At 44.0% G+C, this 15636-nt stretch overlaps 10 non-coding genes across 10 annotated transcripts; all 10 read left to right on the top strand.

Annotated features, from left to right (window-relative positions):
- The first annotated feature begins 1445 nt into the window (after positions 1 to 1445).
- Positions 1446 to 1517, top strand: trnag-ucc. The gene has a single exon. It is a non-coding gene; the product is annotated as a tRNA-Gly (tRNA).
- A 100-nt stretch (positions 1518 to 1617) lies between these two features.
- trnas-aga lies at positions 1618 to 1699 on the top strand. Its single transcript has one exon. It is a non-coding gene; the product is annotated as a tRNA-Ser (tRNA).
- A 2151-nt stretch (positions 1700 to 3850) lies between these two features.
- On the top strand, positions 3851 to 3922 carry trnag-ucc. The gene has a single exon. It is a non-coding gene; the product is annotated as a tRNA-Gly (tRNA).
- Positions 3923 to 4022: 100 nt separating this feature from the next.
- trnas-aga lies at positions 4023 to 4104 on the top strand. Its single transcript has one exon. It is a non-coding gene; the product is annotated as a tRNA-Ser (tRNA).
- A 3513-nt stretch (positions 4105 to 7617) lies between these two features.
- On the top strand, positions 7618 to 7689 carry trnag-ucc. The gene has a single exon. It is a non-coding gene; the product is annotated as a tRNA-Gly (tRNA).
- Positions 7690 to 7789: 100 nt separating this feature from the next.
- On the top strand, positions 7790 to 7872 carry trnas-aga. The gene has a single exon. It is a non-coding gene; the product is annotated as a tRNA-Ser (tRNA).
- A 3511-nt stretch (positions 7873 to 11383) lies between these two features.
- On the top strand, positions 11384 to 11455 carry trnag-ucc. Its single transcript has one exon. It is a non-coding gene; the product is annotated as a tRNA-Gly (tRNA).
- A 100-nt stretch (positions 11456 to 11555) lies between these two features.
- On the top strand, positions 11556 to 11637 carry trnas-aga. Its single transcript has one exon. It is a non-coding gene; the product is annotated as a tRNA-Ser (tRNA).
- Positions 11638 to 13788: 2151 nt separating this feature from the next.
- trnag-ucc lies at positions 13789 to 13860 on the top strand. The gene has a single exon. It is a non-coding gene; the product is annotated as a tRNA-Gly (tRNA).
- Positions 13861 to 13960: 100 nt separating this feature from the next.
- trnas-aga lies at positions 13961 to 14030 on the top strand. Its single transcript has one exon. It is a non-coding gene; the product is annotated as a tRNA-Ser (tRNA).
- Positions 14031 to 15636: the final 1606 nt, after the last annotated feature.

The following is a 15636-nucleotide window of genomic DNA, read 5'->3' as shown; positions in this document are numbered from 1 at the left end:
CATTTTCGGGTAAATAAAACCAGCTTTTTGAAAAGTGACCGTGGAGACTTCGTGGCTGCCAGCTCGCTCCCTGACAGAGTTGTCCCCGTCCCCGAACGGCATGGCATCAAGTCAGCAGAGCAGAGGGCGCAGCAGTCAACTAACTGGTGGCCAGGCTGGGTCGTGATGGATGATGGTGTCTGTCTCTTTCAAAGAACTGAAATATTTTTGACTGATTTGATTTGTTCCCAGACATTGTGGTTCTTGGAAGTGCGTCTTGGTGCAACTTTACATGCCACAACTGAAGCAAATGATGTACGGTCCTTGAACGACAAAAATCTCTGAACAGATAGAAAATCTAAGCGCTCTTTTGTTTTTCTTTTGACATGGAAATAACACGGCAGCATTCAGAAACGGAATACTTGAACCGCTTGGTTCTTCAGAGTCTTTTCCTTAACTTTAAATGTCAAGTTTATTTCTTACTATCTATCTATGGATTTATTTGTTACCAAAAAAACAACAACATCAACAACGAGTGAATGAAATCAATCATTTCTCGTCAGATTAACGTCCTATAATTCGTCCTAAAATTCCCCTCTTTCTTCTCCTCCTACCTCCTCTTCTCCCTCCCTCCTCTCCTTGTGTTACTCGCATAAGCTGCTGACTCTGCAGTGGAACGTCTTTGTTTTCCACAGCGATGTGGGTATATTGGTGAGCGATGCCGCCTTCCTCGCAGTTGACCTGGGTTGGATTCCTGGCCATTGCAGATGTGTTTGATTCTCTTCTCTGGCAATGTTTCTAGTACCAGTACAATTCCTTGTGTAGGAATTTACACCTCATGATGGCCCTCCCATCACTGCCCTCTGACAAGTGAAGATGGCCATCAAAGGATCACCACCTATTTTTATAGGGATTCATTGTTGAAGGCATTTATAGCGCTGAATATGTTCTTGTTCTAACAGCTCAGTTGAGAGGATTTGCTGCATGTCTTTGTTTGATGTCGTTTTGAATTAGATATTGTCAAATCTGGAATTTGCGTTACACATAGCAAGAAACAGGGACATTTGTTTTCTTCACACTGTACAAACTAAACGATCAGATGACACAGAAACCAGGCTATTTGGGAGAATTTGAATTCCGTGAAGTTGTCTGTGAGGCCCAGAAGGAATCTGAATACTGACAGACACTGCAGAGTTGTGAGACATGTACGTTTCTGCCAAAGCCCAGCTGCCTCCGCTCAATGAAGTAGAGGTTGGACTGTGTGGATAGAGTTTTTTTATAAAGTCAGTAGTCTTCTTACTGGTTGTTACCAGAGAGTGAACAGCACTTACAGAGTTTTCTTTTCTTGCTGATGTACCTCCCCCTTCCTCTCCTCCACTCCTCCTCCTCGTCTCCCTCCCTCCTCTCCTTGTAGAATTCCTGACATAAACTGCTGACTCTGCAGTGGAATTTTGCTCCTTTCCGCAGCGATGGTGGTATAGTGGTGAGCATAGCTGCCTTCCAAGCAGTTGACCCGGGTTCGATTCCCGGCCATCGCAGACCGCTTCCCTTTTTCCAGTTTGAAAATAAATGTCGAACTTCAGTCAGGAATTGTTCATAGACGTACGCGTTTCTGCCCCCAAAAAAGGCTCTGGCGTGGTTGTCGTGGCCGAGTGGTTAAGGCGATGGACTAGAAATCCATTGGGGTCTCCCCGCGCAGGTTCGAATCCTGCCGACAACGTACCGCAGTTTTGAACACTGCGCCCTTCTCCACTGTCGGACGATGTTTAGGTATCTGATGGTCATGAGTGACGATTGGCTGCTTTAGGCAATCTGAAATCCTTGTGGTGACTGAGGGTGTTTACCTTGAACTGTCTTGGACTTACTGATGGTGTCCATGCCTCCAATTCCTCTAAACATACGTTCATATAAAGAACATTTCTCTCACTTCAGTTGTCATCATTAAATCAATGTGATGAGTGGAGGCTGCTGCAGGGACTCCTCGTCAGGCCTCAGCAAAAGATACACCCGCTGAGGCAGAGCTCTTAAATATACTGTACCAAGTGGCTGCCACATCACTGAGGGGAGGATTGAGAATTTGTTTTTTTTCTTGACACTCTTTTTGTTTGTCGATCTTTTGGTCTGGGGTGAATTTTTTTCTTACATTTGTGGCATAGATCAGCTGTGCTGGTCTGGTTTGTTGTTTAGTTGGTAGTGCTTGTCTTTCTGTTTCTGTTACTGTCTTTCTTTCATAAAATGGTCCGATCGCCCACTGTACACGTTCCCCTTTGTGTCCAGTTACTTTGCTATGTCTTGTCTCTGTTAGGTCAGTCTACTCTGATCAGTTCTTTTCAGTTTAAGTTAGCATGGCCCGAGTTAAGTTCTATTTCGCTGACTTCTTTTTCTGGTCCCAGAACTTTACTGTTCTTTCTGTAACCTGGTCCTTTCATTTTCGGGTAAATAAAACCAGCTTTTTGAAAAGTGACCGTGGAGACTTCGTGGCTGCCAGCTCGCTCCCTGACAGAGTTGTCCCCGTCCCCGAACGGCATGGCATCAAGTCAGCAGAGCAGAGGGCGCAGCAGTCAACTAACTGGTGGCCAGGCTGGGTCGTGATGGATGATGGTGTCTGTCTCTTTCAAAGAACTGAAATATTTTTGACTGATTTGATTTGTTCCCAGACATTGTGGTTCTTGGAAGTGCGTCTTGGTGCAACTTTACATGCCACAACTGAAGCAAATGATGTACGGTCCTTGAACGACAAAAATCTCTGAACAGATAGAAAATCTAAGCGCTCTTTTGTTTTTCTTTTGACATGGAAATAACACGGCAGCATTCAGAAACGGAATACTTGAACCGCTTGGTTCTTCAGAGTCTTTTCCTTAACTTTAAATGTCAAGTTTATTTCTTACTATCTATCTATGGATTTATTTGTTACCAAAAAAACAACAACATCAACAACGAGTGAATGAAATCAATCATTTCTCGTCAGATTAACGTCCTATAATTCGTCCTAAAATTCCCCTCTTTCTTCTCCTCCTACCTCCTCTTCTCCCTCCCTCCTCTCCTTGTGTTACTCGCATAAGCTGCTGACTCTGCAGTGGAACGTCTTTGTTTTCCACAGCGATGTGGGTATATTGGTGAGCGATGCCGCCTTCCTCGCAGTTGACCTGGGTTGGATTCCTGGCCATTGCAGATGTGTTTGATTCTCTTCTCTGGCAATGTTTCTAGTACCAGTACAATTCCTTGTGTAGGAATTTACACCTCATGATGGCCCTCCCATCACTGCCCTCTGACAAGTGAAGATGGCCATCAAAGGATCACCACCTATTTTTATAGGGATTCATTGTTGAAGGCATTTATAGCGCTGAATATGTTCTTGTTCTAACAGCTCAGTTGAGAGGATTTGCTGCATGTCTTTGTTTGATGTCGTTTTGAATTAGATATTGTCAAATCTGGAATTTGCGTTACACATAGCAAGAAACGGGGACATTTGTTTTCTTCACACTGTACAAACTAAACGATCAGATGACACAGAAACCAGGCTATTTGGGAGAATTTGAATTCCGTGAAGTTGTCTGTGAGGCCCAGAAGGAATCTGAATACTGACAGACACTGCAGAGTTGTGAGACATGTACGTTTCTGCCAAAGCCCAGCTGCCTCCGCTCAATGAAGTAGAGGTTGGACTGTGTGGATAGAGTTTTTTTATAAAGTCAGTAGTCTTCTTACTGGTTGTTACCAGAGAGTGAACAGCACTTACAGAGTTTTCTTTTCTTGCTGATGTACCTCCCCCTTCCTCTCCTCCACTCCTCCTCCTCGTCTCCCTCCCTCCTCTCCTTGTAGAATTCCTGACATAAACTGCTGACTCTGCAGTGGAATTTTGCTCCTTTCCGCAGCGATGGTGGTATAGTGGTGAGCATAGCTGCCTTCCAAGCAGTTGACCCGGGTTCGATTCCCGGCCATCGCAGACCGCTTCCCTTTTTCCAGTTTGAAAATAAATGTCGAACTTCAGTCAGGAATTGTTCATAGACGTACGCGTTTCTGCCCCCAAAAAAGGCTCTGGCGTGGTTGTCGTGGCCGAGTGGTTAAGGCGATGGACTAGAAATCCATTGGGGTCTCCCCGCGCAGGTTCGAATCCTGCCGACAACGTACCGCAGTTTTGAACACTGCGCCCTTCTCCACTGTCGGACGATGTTTAGGTATCTGATGGTCATGAGTGACGATTGGCTGCTTTAGGCAATCTGAAATCCTTGTGGTGACTGAGGGTGTTTACCTTGAACTGTCTTGGACTTACTGATGGTGTCCATGCCTCCAATTCCTCTAAACATACGTTCATATAAAGAACATTTCTCTCACTTCAGTTGTCATCATTAAATCAATGTGATGAGTGGAGGCTGCTGCAGGGACTCCTCGTCAGGCCTCAGCAAAAGATACACCCGCTGAGGCAGAGCTCTTAAATATACTGTACCAAGTGGCTGCCACATCACTGAGGGGAGGATTGAGAATTTGTTTTTTTTTCTTGACACTCTTTTTGTTTGTCGATCTTTTGGTCTGGGGTGAATTTTTTTCTTACATTTGTGGCATAGATCAGCTGTGCTGGTCTGGTTTGTTGTTTAGTTGGTAGTGCTTGTCTTTCTGTTTCTGTTACTGTCTTTCTTTCATAAAATGGTCCGATCGCCCACTGTACACGTTCCCCTTTGTGTCCAGTTACTTTGCTATGTCTTGTCTCTGTTAGGTCAGTCTACTCTGATCAGTTCTTTTCAGTTTAAGTTAGCATGGCCCGAGTTAAGTTCTATTTCGCTGACTTCTTTTCTGGTCCCAGAACTTTACTGTTCTTTCTGTAACCTGGTCCTTTCATTTTCGGGTAAATAAAACCAGCTTTTTGAAAAGTGACCGTGGAGACTTCGTGGCTGCCAGCTCGCTCCCTGACAGAGTTGTCCCCGTCCCCGAACGGCATGGCATCAAGTCAGCAGAGCAGAGGGCGCAGCAGTCAACTAACTGGTGGCCAGGCTGGGTCGTGATGGATGATGGTGTCTGTCTCTTTCAAAGAACTGAAATATTTTTGACTGATTTGATTTGTTCCCAGACATTGTGGTTCTTGGAAGTGCGTCTTGGTGCAACTTTACATGCCACAACTGAAGCAAATGATGTACGGTCCTTGAACGACAAAAATCTCTGAACAGATAGAAAATCTAAGCGCTCTTTTGTTTTTCTTTTGACATGGAAATAACACGGCAGCATTCAGAAACGGAATACTTGAACCGCTTGGTTCTTCAGAGTCTTTTCCTTAACTTTAGATGTCAAGTTTATTTCTTACTATCTATCTATGGATTTATTTGTTACCAAAAAAACAACAACATCAACAACGAGTGAATGAAATCAATCATTTCTCGTCAGATTAACGTCCTATAATTCGTCCTAAAATTCCCCTCTTTCTTCTCCTCCTACCTCCTCTTCTCCCTCCCTCCTCTCCTTGTGTTACTCGCATAAGCTGCTGACTCTGCAGTGGAACGTCTTTGTTTTCCACAGCGATGTGGGTATATTGGTGAGCGATGCCGCCTTCCTCGCAGTTGACCTGGGTTGGATTCCTGGCCATTGCAGATGTGTTTGATTCTCTTCTCTGGCAATGTTTCTAGTACCAGTACAATTCCTTGTGTAGGAATTTACACCTCATGATGGCCCTCCCATCACTGCCCTCTGACAAGTGAAGATGGCCATCAAAGGATCACCACCTATTTTTATAGGGATTCATTGTTGAAGGCATTATAGCGCTGAATATGTTCTTGTTCTAACAGCTCAGTTGAGAGGATTTGCTGCATGTCTTTGTTTGATGTCGTTTTGAATTAGATATTGTCAAATCTGGAATTTGCGTTACACATAGCAAGAAACAGGGACATTTGTTTTCTTCACACTGTACAAACTAAACGATCAGATGACACAGAAACCAGGCTATTTGGGAGAATTTGAATTCCGTGAAGTTGTCTGTGAGGCCCAGAAGGAATCTGAATACTGACAGACACTGCAGAGTTGTGAGACATGTACGTTTCTGCCAAAGCCCAGCTGCCTCCGCTCAATGAAGTAGAGGTTGGACTGTGTGGATAGAGTTTTTTTATAAAGTCAGTAGTCTTCTTACTGGTTGTTACCAGAGAGTGAACAGCACTTACAGAGTTTTCTTTTCTTGCAGGGGTCCGTTTCACAAAGCAGGTTCAACAAACTCTGAGTGTAACCCTGAACTCTTAGTTGATCTACTCTGAGATAGGAAACTCTGAGTTTTCGATTCCACAACAGCAGATTTGAGTTAGTTTGATTAACTCAGAGTAGGTTCACCTCGAGTTAAGCGCGTGCACCGCAAATTTAAAAAGACAGCATCAATGGAACCCCGATTTGAGGAGTCACCATGGCAACGGGGAAGCGGAAGGCTGCGTACTTCACGCCACTGGAAATTAGACATTTTAATGCGCTCATACAGCGAATATGAACACGTTTTTAGACGGAAGTCCAACACCGCTGCAGCTGCGAAGGAGAGGGAGACGGCGTGGGAGAACATTGCTGCTCGGGTCAATGCGTGAGTATAAATGTAGTCCTTTGAAATCACAATAATATTACAGGCAAAACTGCTTGAATGGTTGCCTATTAATTTATTTCATTTAGGTGCAATCCCGCGGGGGAGAAGCGCACTTGGCAGCAGCTTAAAATGAAATATAAAAACATGGTTGAAACAGGTAAGACCTCTGCATGATCTCATGGAGGTAGCTACCTCATTTTGATCATGTTTTACATTGTAAAGTAAATATTAAGTGGCTCCCTTTCATTGTAAAATTGGTTATATTGTGTTCATATAATGTTTTGTTTTTTTGTTAACGAATGAAATAAATTTAAAAATGAAAAAAGTGTTCTCATCTATATCATGTTATGTTAAATAATTAAGCCTATATTTAAACTAACACAGACTTTTACTCAGCCAACAGAAAGAAGGCAGATGCATGAAGAACGGGTGGTGGCCTAAAGACGATAACTGTCTGGAAAAGCAAGAACATCGTGGTCTGATAAATATCTCCCGACGAATGTTTAATTTTCTGCGCAGTATCGCTGCACCTTCATCCACGGGATCATGATCAAAAGACGTTAACATGCCATGTTAACGAAAAAAGTCACCACCTACTGTGCCTAATGGACTTCCCACTGACTGATATTTTTAATGATTTTTTTTAATAACAGACGGCAGAACTATGCCAAAACTCGTCTGCTGACTGAATGAATGAATGAGGAAATGAATGCGGTGTGTGGTTGAAAGAGGGCGGAGACACAGAGAAACTCGAGGTTCCTTGAGTAAAACCTGGTCCCGACCAGGTTAGGTTCATAGAGTCAGTTACTGCGGTAACTGACTCAGAGTTTAACTTACCTCTGTCTGTGAAACAGGCTTGAGTTACCCCTCTTTCTCTGGTTTGACTTACCTTCCTATGTGAAACGGAAACTCAGAGTTTCCCTCATTTCAGGGTTAACATACTCGGGTTTTCAGTAAACCTGCTTTGTGAAACGGACCTCTGATGTACCTCCCCCTTCCACTCCTCCACTCCTCCTCCTCGTCTCCCTCCCTCCTCTCCTTGTAGAATTCCTGACATAAACTGCTGAGTCTGCAGTGGAATTTTGCTCCTTTCCGCAGCGATGGTGGTATAGTGGTGAGCATAGCTGCCTTCCAAGCAGTTGACCCGGGTTCGATTCCCGGCCATCGCAGACCGATTCCCTTTTTCCAGTTTGAAAATAAATGTCGAACTTCAGTCAGGAATTGTTCATAGACGTACGCGTTTCTGCCCCCAAAAAAGGCTCTGGCGTGGTTGTCGTGGCCGAGTGGTTAAGGCGATGGACTAGAAATCCATTGGGGTCTCCCCCGCGCAGGTTCGAATCCTGCCGACAACGTACCGCAGTTTTGAACACTGCGCCCTTCTCCACTGTCGGACGATGTTTAGGTATCTGATGGTCATGAGTGACGATTGGCTGCTTTAGGCAATCTGAAATCCTTGTGGTGACTGAGGGTGTTTACCTTGAACTGTCTTGGACTTACTGATGGTGTCCATGCCTCCAATTCCTCTAAACATACGTTCATATAAAGAACATTTCTCTCACTTCAGTTGTCATCATTAAATCAATGTGATGAGTGGAGGCTGCTGCAGGGACTCCTCGTCAGGCCTCAGCAAAAGATACACCCGCTGAGGCAGAGCTCTTAAATATACTGTACCAAGTGGCTGCCACATCACTGAGGGGAGGATTGAGAATTTGTTTTTTTTCTTGACACTCTTTTTGTTTGTCGATCTTTTGGTCTGGGGTGAATTTTTTTCTTACATTTGTGGCATAGATCAGCTGTGCTGGTCTGGTTTGTTGTTTAGTTGGTAGTGCTTGTCTTTCTGTTTCTGTTACTGTCTTTCTTTCATAAAATGGTCCGATCGCCCACTGTACACGTTCCCCTTTGTGTCCAGTTACTTTGCTATGTCTTGTCTCTGTTAGGTCAGTCTACTCTGATCAGTTCTTTTCAGTTTAAGTTAGCATGGCCCGAGTTAAGTTCTATTTCGCTGACTTTTTCTGGTCCCAGAACTTTACTGTTCTTTCTGTAACCTGGTCCTTTCATTTTCGGGTAAATAAAACCAGCTTTTTGAAAAGTGACCGTGGAGACTTCGTGGCTGCCAGCTCGCTCCCTGACAGAGTTGTCCCCGTCCCCGAACGGCATGGCATCAAGTCAGCAGAGCAGAGGGCGCAGCAGTCAACTAACTGGTGGCCAGGCTGGGTCGTGATGGATGATGGTGTCTGTCTCTTTCAAAGAACTGAAATATTTTTGACTGATTTGATTTGTTCCCAGACATTGTGGTTCTTGGAAGTGCGTCTTGGTGCAACTTTACATGCCACAACTGAAGCAAATGATGTACGGTCCTTGAACGACAAAAATCTCTGAACAGATAGAAAATCTAAGCGCTCTTTTGTTTTTCTTTTGACATGGAAATAACACGGCAGCATTCAGAAACGGAATACTTGAACCGCTTGGTTCTTCAGAGTCTTTTCCTTAACTTTAGATGTCAAGTTTATTTCTTACTATCTATCTATGGATTTATTTGTTACCAAAAAAACAACAACATCAACAACGAGTGAATGAAATCAATCATTTCTCGTCAGATTAACGTCCTATAATTCGTCCTAAAATTCCCCTCTTTCTTCTCCTCCTACCTCCTCTTCTCCCTCCCTCCTCTCCTTGTGTTACTCGCATAAGCTGCTGACTCTGCAGTGGAACGTCTTTGTTTTCCACAGCGATGTGGGTATATTGGTGAGCGATGCCGCCTTCCTCGCAGTTGACCTGGGTTGGATTCCTGGCCATTGCAGATGTGTTTGATTCTCTTCTCTGGCAATGTTTCTAGTACCAGTACAATTCCTTGTGTAGGAATTTACACCTCATGATGGCCCTCCCATCACTGCCCTCTGACAAGTGAAGATGGCCAACAAAGGATCACCACCTATTTTTATAGGGATTCATTGTTGAAGGCATTTATAGCGCTGAATATTTTCTTGTTCTAACAGCTCAATTGAGAGGATTTGCTGCATGTCTTTGTTTGATGTCGTTTTGAATTAGATATTGTCAAATCTGGAATTTGCGTTACACATAGCAAGAAACGGGGACATTTGTTTTCTTCACACTGTACAAACTAAACGATCAGATGACACAGAAACCAGGCTATTTGGGAGAATTTGAATTCCGTGAAGTTGTCTGTGAGGCCCAGAAGGAATCTGAATACTGACAGACACTGCAGAGTTGTGAGACATGTACGTTTCTGCCAAAGCCCAGCTGCCTCCGCTCAATGAAGTAGAGGTTGGACTGTGTGGATAGAGTTTTTTTATAAAGTCAGTAGTCTTCTTACTGGTTGTTACCAGAGAGTGAACAGCACTTACAGAGTTTTCTTTTCTTGCAGGGGTCCGTTTCACAAAGCAGGTTCAACAAACTCTGAGTGTAACCCTGAACTCTTAGTTGATCTACTCTGAGATAGGAAACTCTGAGTTTTCGATTCCACAACAGCAGATTTGAGTTAGTTTGATTAACTCAGAGTAGGTTCACCTCGAGTTAAGCGCGTGCACCGCAAATTTAAAAAGACAGCATCAATGGAACCCCGATTTGAGGAGTCACCATGGCAACGGGGAAGCGGAAGGCTGCGTACTTCACGCCACTGGAAATTAGACATTTTAATGCGCTCATACAGCGAATATGAACACGTTTTTAGACGGAAGTCCAACACCGCTGCAGCTGCGAAGGAGAGGGAGACGGCGTGGGAGAACATTGCTGCTCGGGTCAATGCGTGAGTATAAATGTAGTCCTTTGAAATCACAATAATATTACAGGGCAAAACTGCTTGAATGGTTGCCTATTAATTTATTTCATTTAGGTGCAATCCCGCGGGGGAGAAGCGCACTTGGCAGCAGCTTAAAATGAAATATAAAAACATGGTTGAAACAGGTAAGACCTCTGCATGATCTCATGGAGGTAGCTACCTCATTTTGATCATGTTTTACATTGTAAAGTAAATATTAAGTGGCTCCCTTTCATTGTAAATTGGTTATATTGTGTTCATATAATGTTTTGTTTTTTGTTAACGAATGAAATAAATTTAAAAATGAAAAAAGTGTTCTCATCTATATCATGTTATGTTAAATAATTAAGCCTATATTTAAACTAACACAGACTTTACTCAGCCAACAGAAAGAAGGCAGATGCATGAAGAACGGGTGGTGGCCTAAAGACGATAACTGTCTGGAAAAGCAAGAACATCGTGGTCTGATAAATATCTCCCGACGAATGTTTAATTTTCTGCGCAGTATCGCTGCACCTTCATCCACGGGATCATGATCAAAAGACGTTAACATGCCATGTTAACGAAAAAAGTCACCACCTACTGTGCCTAATGGACTTCCCACTGACTGATATTTTTAATGATTTTTTTTAATAACAGACGGCAGAACTATGCCAAAACTCGTCTGCTGACTGAATGAATGAATGAGGAAATGAATGCGGTGTGTGGTTGAAAGAGGGCGGAGACACAGAGAAACTCGAGGTTCCTTGAGTAAAACCTGGTCCCGACCAGGTTAGGTTCATAGAGTCAGTTACTGCGGTAACTGACTCAGAGTTTAACTTACCTCTGTCTGTGAAACAGGCTTGAGTTACCCCTCTTTCTCTGGTTTGACTTACCTTCCTATGTGAAACGGAAAACTCAGAGTTTCCCTCATTTCAGGGTTAACATACTCGGAGTTTTCAGTAAACCTGCTTTGTGAAACGGACCTCTGATGTACCTCCCCCTTCCACTCCTCCACTCCTCCTCCTCGTCTCCCTCCCTCCTCTCCTTGTAGAATTCCTGACATAAACTGCTGACTCTGCAGTGGAATTTTGCTCCTTTCCGCAGCGATGGTGGTATAGTGGTGAGCATAGCTGCCTTCCAAGCAGTTGACCCGGGTTCGATTCCCGGCCATCGCAGACCGATTCCCTTTTTCCAGTTTGAAAATAAATGTCGAACTTCAGTCAGGAATTGTTCATAGACGTACGCGTTTCTGCCCCCAAAAAAGGCTCTGGAGTGGTTGTCGTGGCCGAGTGGTTAAGGCGATGGACTAGAAATCCATTGGGGTCTCCCCGCGCAGGTTCGAATCCTGCCGACAACGTACCGCAGTTTTGAACACTGCGCCCTTCTCCACTGTCGGACGATGTTTAGGTATCTGATGGTCATGAGTGACGATTGGCTGCTTTAGGCAATCTGAAATCCTTGTGGTGACTGAGGGTGTTTACCTTGAACTGTCTTGGACTTACTGATGGTGTCCATGCCTCCAATTCCTCTAAACATACGTTCATATAAAGAACATTTCTCTCACTTCAGTTGTCATCATTAAATCAATGTGATGAGTGGAGGCTGCTGCAGGGACTCCTCGTCAGGCCTCAGCAAAAGATACACCCGCTGAGGCAGAGCTCTTAAATATACTGTACCAAGTGGCTGCCACATCACTGAGGGGAGGATTGAGAATTTGTTTTTTTTCTTGACACTCTTTTTGTTTGTCGATCTTTTGGTCTGGGGTGAATTTTTTTCTTACATTTGTGGCATAGATCAGCTGTGCTGGTCTGGTTTGTTGTTTAGTTGGTAGTGCTTGTCTTTCTGTTTCTGTTACTGTCTTTCTTTCATAAAATGGTCCGATCGCCCACTGTACACGTTCCCCTTTGTGTCCAGTTACTTTGCTATGTCTTGTCTCTGTTAGGTCAGTCTACTCTGATCAGTTCTTTTCAGTTTAAGTTAGCATGGCCCGAGTTAAGTTCTATTTCGCTGACTTCTTTTTCTGGTCCCAGAACTTTACTGTTCTTTCTGTAACCTGGTCCTTTCATTTTCGGGTAAATAAAACCAGCTTGTTGAAAAGTGACCGTGGAGACTTCGTGGCTGCCAGCTCGCTCCCTGACAGAGTTGTCCCCGTCCCCGAACGGCATGGCATCAAGTCAGCAGAGCAGAGGGCGCAGCAGTCAACTAACTGGTGGCCAGGCTGGGTCGTGATGGATGATGGTGTCTGTCTCTTTCAAAGAACTGAAATATTTTTGACTGATTTGATTTGTTCCCAGACATTGTGGTTCTTGGAAGTGCGTCTTGGTGCAACTTTACATGCCACAACTGAAGCAAATGATGTACGGTCCTTGAACGACAAAAATCTCTGAACAGATAGAAAATCTAAGCGCTCTTTTGTTTTTCTTTTGACATGGAAATAACACGGCAGCATTCAGAAACGGAATACTTGAACCGCTTGGTTCTTCAGAGTCTTTTCCTTAACTTTAAATGTCAAGTTTATTTCTTACTATCTATCTATGGATTTATTTGTTACCAAAAAAACAACAACATCAACAACGAGTGAATGAAATCAATCATTTCTCGTCAGATTAACGTCCTATAATTCGTCCTAAAATTCCCCTCTTTCTTCTCCTCCTACCTCCTCTTCTCCCTCCCTCCTCTCCTTGTGTTACTCGCATAAGCTGCTGACTCTGCAGTGGAACGTCTTTGTTTTCCACAGCGATGTGGGTATATTGGTGAGCGATGCCGCCTTCCTCGCAGTTGACCTGGGTTGGATTCCTGGCCATTGCAGATGTGTTTGATTCTCTTCTCTGGCAATGTTTCTAGTACCAGTACAATTCCTTGTGTAGGAATTTACACCTCATGATGGCCCTCCCATCACTGCCCTCTGACAAGTGAAGATGGCCATCAAAGGATCACCACCTATTTTTATAGGGATTCATTGTTGAAGGCATTTATAGCGCTGAATATGTTCTTGTTCTAACAGCTCAGTTGAGAGGATTTGCTGCATGTCTTTGTTTGATGTCGTTTTGAATTAGATATTGTCAAATCTGGAATTTGCGTTACACATAGCAAGAAACAGGGACATTTGTTTTCTTCACACTGTACAAACTAAACGATCAGATGACACAGAAACCAGGCTATTTGGGAGAATTTGAATTCCGTGAAGTTGTCTGTGAGGCCCAGAAGGAATCTGAATACTGACAGACACTGCAGAGTTGTGAGACATGTACGTTTCTGCCAAAGCCCAGCTGCCTCCGCTCAATGAAGTAGAGGTTGGACTGTGTGGATAGAGTTTTTTTATAAAGTCAGTAGTCTTCTTACTGGTTGTTACCAGAGAGTGAACAGCACTTACAGAGTTTTCTTTTCTTGCTGATGTACCTCCCCCTTCCTCTCCTCCACTCCTCCTCCTCGTCTCCCTCCCTCCTCTCCTTGTAGAATTCCTGACATAAACTGCTGACTCTGCAGTGGAATTTTGCTCCTTTCCGCAGCGATGGTGGTATAGTGGTGAGCATAGCTGCCTTCCAAGCAGTTGACCCGGGTTCGATTCCCGGCCATCGCAGACCGCTTCCCTTTTTCCAGTTTGAAAATAAATGTCGAACTTCAGTCAGGAATTGTTCATAGACGTACGCGTTTCTGCCCCCAAAAAAGGCTCTGGCGTGGTTGTCGTGGCCGAGTGGTTAAGGCGATGGACTAGAAATCCATTGGCAGGTTCGAATCCTGCCGACAACGTACCGCCGTTTTGAACACTGCGCCCTTCTCCACTGTCGGACGATGTTTAGGTATCTGATGGTCATGAGTGACGATTGGCTGCTTTAGGCAATCTGAAATCCTTGTGGTGACTGAGGGTGTTTACCTTGAACTGTCTTGGACTTACTGATGGTGTCCATGCCTCCAATTCCTCTAAACATATGTTCATATAAAGAACATTTCTCTCACTTCAGTTGTCATCATTAAATCAATGTGATGAGTGGAGGCTGCTGCAGGGACTCCTTGTCAGGCCTCAGCAAAAGACACACCCGCTGAGGCAGAGCTCTTAAATATACTGTACCAAGTGGCTGCCACATCACTGAGGGGAGGATTGAGAATTTGTTTTTTTCTTGACACTCTTTTTGTTTGTCGATCTTTTGGTCTGGGGTGAATTTTTTTCTTACATTTGTGGCATAGATCAGCTGTGCTGGTCTGGTTTGTTGTTTAGTTGGTAGTGCTTGTCTTTCTGTTTCTGTTACTGTCTTTCTTTCATAAAATGGTCCGATCGCCCACTGTACACGTTCCCCTTTGTGTCCAGTTACTTTGCTATGTCTTGTCTCTGTTAGGTCAGTCTACTCTGATCAGTTCTTTTCAGTTTAAGTTAGCATGGCCCGAGTTAAGTTCTATTTCGCTGACTTTTTCTGGTCCCAGAACTTTACTGTTCTTTCTGTAACCTGGTCCTTTCATTTTCGGGTAAATAAAACCAGCTTTTTGAAAAGTGACCGTGGAGACTTCGTGGCTGCCAGCTCGCTCCCTGACAGAGTTGTCCCCGTCCCCGAACGGCATGGCATCAAGTCAGCAGAGCAGAGGGCGCAGCAGTCAACTAACTGGTGGCCAGGCTGGGTCGTGATGGATGATGGTGTCTGTCTCTTTCAAAGAACTGAAATATTTTTGACTGATTTGATTTGTTCCCAGACATTGTGGTTCTTGGAAGTGCGTCTTGGTGCAACTTTACATGCCACAACTGAAGCAAATGATGTACGGTCCTTGAACGACAAAAATCTCTGAACAGATAGAAAATCTAAGCGCTCTTTTGTTTTTCTTTTGACATGGAAATAACACGGCAGCATTCAGAAACGGAATACTTGAACCGCTTGGTTCTTCAGAGTCTTTTCCTTAACTTTAGATGTCAAGTTTATTTCTTACTATCTATCTATGGATTTATTTGTTACCAAAAAAACAACAACATCAACAACGAGTGAATGAAATCAATCATTTCTCGTCAGATTAACGTCCTATAATTCGTCCTAAAATTCCCCTCTTTCTTCTCCTCCTACCTCCTCTTCTCCCTCCCTCCTCTCCTTGTGTTACTCGCATAAGCTGCTGACTCTGCAGTGGAACGTCTTTGTTTTCCACAGCGATGTGGGTATATTGGTGAGCGATGCCGCCTTCCTCGCAGTTGACCTGGGTTGGATTCCTGGCCATTGCAGATGTGTTTGATTCTCTTCTCTGGCAATGTTTCTAGTACCAGTACAATTCCTTGTGTAGGAATTTACACCTCATGATGGCCCTCCCATCACTGCCCTCTGACAAGTGAAGATGGCCAACAAAGGATCACCACCTATTTTTATAGGGATTCATTGTTGAA

The sequence above is a fragment of the Chelmon rostratus genome, chromosome 20 (assembly GCF_017976325.1).
Source record: "Chelmon rostratus isolate fCheRos1 chromosome 20, fCheRos1.pri, whole genome shotgun sequence".
Lineage (NCBI taxonomy): Eukaryota > Metazoa > Chordata > Actinopteri > Chaetodontiformes > Chaetodontidae > Chelmon > Chelmon rostratus.
The sequence above is the reverse complement of the archived record's forward strand: the minus strand, read 5'-3'. Positions and strand labels throughout refer to the sequence as shown.